Genomic DNA, 4,160 nt, shown 5'->3' on the forward strand with positions numbered 1-4,160 from the left:
CACTTTGTGAAATAATCCATCACCACATAAATGTACCTGTTTCCAGCACGAGTTTGGGGCAAAGTACCAGCAATGTCAATGGCTACTCTTTCCATTGATGCACCAACTCGTTATAACTTCATTGGAGCACATCCCTTATGCTTGGGTCCCCTTTTAGCACAGCATATATATCTTGCCTCATACCTATCCAGTAAAATATCTGCCATAAGTGACTCAATGTCTTCTTAACTCCAAGATGTCCTCCTTTTAAATTATCATGGAATTGACACAGCACAGCTTCCCATAACTTTCTCAGTATAACTGTTTGCCAGGTTGTCACTTTTCCATCTGCAATTTCCCATTTCTGGACACGATTACCATCTTCAAGCTTCAACTGGTCCCATTCTGTCCAGTAGTTCTTTGTCACAGGGCTAAAGCTAGACTCCTTCTCCCAAGCAGGGCGCAAAACTCTTGCTTTTAGAAAATCAATTATTGGCTTCAAATCTTGGTCTTTCTACTGTTCTGCTTTAATATCAATACCTGGTTCCAATTCACCATCATCAACTCCTATAGTCACTTTGACTTCAGCTTGATGGCACCTAGTTAGTTCAACCTCTCTTTTAACACTTACCAGCATTTGGCCATTGTTGTTCCCAAACGTCATTTTATCGAAGTTAACTATACACTTCCTCGGTAGTAAGTAGTCCAACTCTAGTATGCATTGGTCTTCAATGTCACCCAAGTATACTTTGTGTCTGTCCTTTATGCCTATGAGCTCAATAGTTACCCACACTGATCCCCACAACCTTGCATAATGTCCTGTCACACCACAGGGCTTCTGTATGGCTTCTGGCACTCCTTTGTGATCCAGCATCTTGATACTCACAAGAGTTTGCTGAGATGCAGAATCTATGACAAAGTTAAACTTTTGGCCATCCAGCTTTCCTGTCATGTAGACACTATGTGTACTTGGCATTTTACATCTAGCTGTTGGGACTTTCAAGATGGGGTTTGGTGGGCATCCCTCAAAACCAACCACTACTGGTCTCCCAGAAGCTGACTTGTTGGTAGTATTCTTCTTACACTGTCTCCTCATATGTTCTTGCTCTCCACAGTTCCAACAACCTTTCTGCAAAGCAGCCTTTTCTGCCGTGGCATCTTCCCTGTGTTGAAGTTGCCGGCATTGAGCTCTCTTGTGCCCAGGTTTGTTACAGTGCCAGCAAAGTCCCATCAAACTTCTCCGAAAGCTGCCCTTTTCTGGCTTTGAATCCTGATGACTGTACCAACCTTGGTACCTCTGTGCTGGACTTAATGTACGATTCAAATTCAAGAGCTCTGGCCATTGCATCCTGCATAGTAGATGGATATGCTTGTTTTACTTGTATCTACAGTTTTGGGCTGTCCAAGGCATCTACAAACGGATCCCTCAGCAACAGCTTGAGGATATCAGGTGGTGCAGTTGGGTAGGCCTTGTGTGCCATACTCTACAAATCCTGTGCCAGCTCTTGCTGGCTCTCCCCTTTAGCACGGACTCTAGTCCTCAACTTAGCCCTGTAGAATTTGGACTGATTTTGAGTTCCATACCTGTGTTCTAGAGTAGCTACCAGTGCTCTATAGTTGTGCCTGTTATCTGCTCACAGCTGTCCAAATATTTCCAGTGGTTGTCCCTTCAGGCTTGTTGCCAAGTACACTGCTCTCTGCTCCTCTGTCCATCCGTTCATTTCTACCAGGAGCTCAAATTGTGCTCTATATACTTCCAATAGTGCCTTCCCATTGAATTCCTGTAACTTCCTTCATACTATATCACCCCTATTGCTGACACTCAAGTCTGGAATGTGATTTCCGACAGGGCTGAAGATATCTGCATTAGGGTTTAGCTGCAGAGTCTGGAAGGGAGCTTCTCGTTGTCTGAGGCTGATTAGGTCCATGGCTAATATATCCTCCTTGTGTAAATGACAGTAAATCATCCTTTAATGTATTTAATCCACTTTGAAATTTACTAAGCTTTTCAATTTATACTTCTTGTTTCCTTTCTTGTTCCAGTTGTCACTGCTGTAGTGTCTCTTCTTGTTCATTTTCTTTCTCCTCCAACCACTGCTGTAGTCTCTCTTCTTGTTTATTTTCTCGTTCTTCTTGTTTCTTTTCTTTTTCCCCAACAGCTATTGTAATCTCTCTTCTTGTTTCTTTTCTTTTTCCTCCAACAACTGCTGTAATCTCTCTTCTGTGTTTTTGTTTAAGTGTATAATTAAGAATGCTTTCATTATATTTTACATTTTGTGTCCAATTTGCTTATTCTTTAGTATTAATTCAGTTAAAACAAATTCAACACTGTTTAACAATTTCATATCTTGATCGAATCTCTCGTTTGGCAGACATATGACAGTTAATTCAGTTCACCTGAATATACCACACTTGCACATTCAACCCTACCTTTTACCTTTAAGAAATCATCAAGCAACTTACACAAAGTTTACAAAACAAAATTCAATAATAATATGAAGCTATACATAAATAGATTTCTAGCAAACAAGACATTATATCTGTGGTGTTTTTAGTTTTCTTTTACTTAAGACAGGTCTCCCGCTGGGACAGCGGTAGGTCTACGGATTTACAACGCTAAAATTATGTGTTCGATTCCCCTCGGTGGACACAGCAGATCGCCCGATGTGGATTTGCTATAAGAAAGACACACACACACACACACAAACAAACTTACGACAGTAAGCCTACATATATATATAGGATTTGAAGAATTTTTTAAATAGCAGACGAGTTATTTAATATATACAAAAATTCATTTGAAGCCCAATCTATCATTCAATTTAATGGTTGTCACTGAGTGACCCTGGACAATGGTAATTCAAAAAACAAGACTAAGATTCTTATCTATAATAATTCAAACCAGTGTAAGAAGGTAACAAGTGGTAAATCGAATGATAGATTGGGCTCCATATTCATTTTAGTATCTTAAAGGAATTATTACGTTCCTTGAAATTTTTTGAGTATTATATTGGAATATAAATCATTTTAAAAAATCCATGTTAGAATTGATATTTTTATTCGTATTTTAAATTTGCTTTCGTCTGCCGCGATGCATGGAGGCTTACGACATTTTTGCTAACTTTCTAGTGATAACTTGGTGTGGGTACATTTATAAATACATACCTTAGGAAGAATACTTAAAACATTTTGGAATATAATTTTAAAAATTCACATTCCCGAAAGTATGCCAATCGGCTTAGTGTAACTAAGTAAATCTATGTTTGGGAACAAACAATCAAAGACATACCTGTGTACAGAATCACATTATGCTAATACACTGTGGTATTTTCAGGCAGAAACTGGTTTCCCGAAAAGTATTAGATGGAACTGCTAAGAGCAGCAGGAAATAAAACGAGTAACTCTAATCTGATGACTGAGTTTTCATAGTGTATGCAAAGTAATGAGACTTGACACAGCCTTTATTATAGAATAAACATAAAGAAAATGCAGCATATATGAAAAGACAGTCACTTCTACTGTAGTCTAATTAGCTCTACAGCTTTCTTTCTCAAACTAAAAATAGAAACTGAATCATGAAAATGTACTTAACTTCAACACGTAAGCTTGGTTTCTTTGTCTAGTCAACAGCATCACCTTGTGACCTTTGTTGTCTTATAGCTTGGTCGGCTGTTACATGTGTATAATGTAAACTCAACCAGAAAAGGATATTACAATCGCCAATCCATTCAAACCAGGGGATTCAGAGGTGCGAACGAACCTCCAACACCCCGGAGTTCCGCTCGCCTATTAACATTTATTTTTTCCTTTCTTTGACGATTGCCTCCCATTATATAATTGCTTTTGTAATACTGTGCATACATGCGGAAATAGCATTTTCATACTTATCAAAGGAGACTTACTAGAAGTGTTTGTTTTCAGTGATAATGAAGGAACCATTACATACTTTGGAATTTTTTTCGTCCCTATATATGCACTAAAGTTACATATGAAACGAGTTCCACTTTGGACCAAAAAGAACCCCCACTTTGAGACCTCGCAAAATATACATTATATATTACAGAGAACAAAGAAATAAAGTAACTAGAACAAGGCAGTCTTATATAAGAATGTTCTAGATCATTTGTTTATGCCGAAACTGCATACAGACTAAATGAATGGAAAAAATATTAAATTCCTAT

This window comes from Limulus polyphemus, unplaced genomic scaffold, assembly GCF_000517525.1.
Source record: "Limulus polyphemus unplaced genomic scaffold, Limulus_polyphemus-2.1.2 Scaffold3664, whole genome shotgun sequence".
NCBI classification, from domain to species: domain Eukaryota; kingdom Metazoa; phylum Arthropoda; class Merostomata; order Xiphosura; family Limulidae; genus Limulus; species Limulus polyphemus.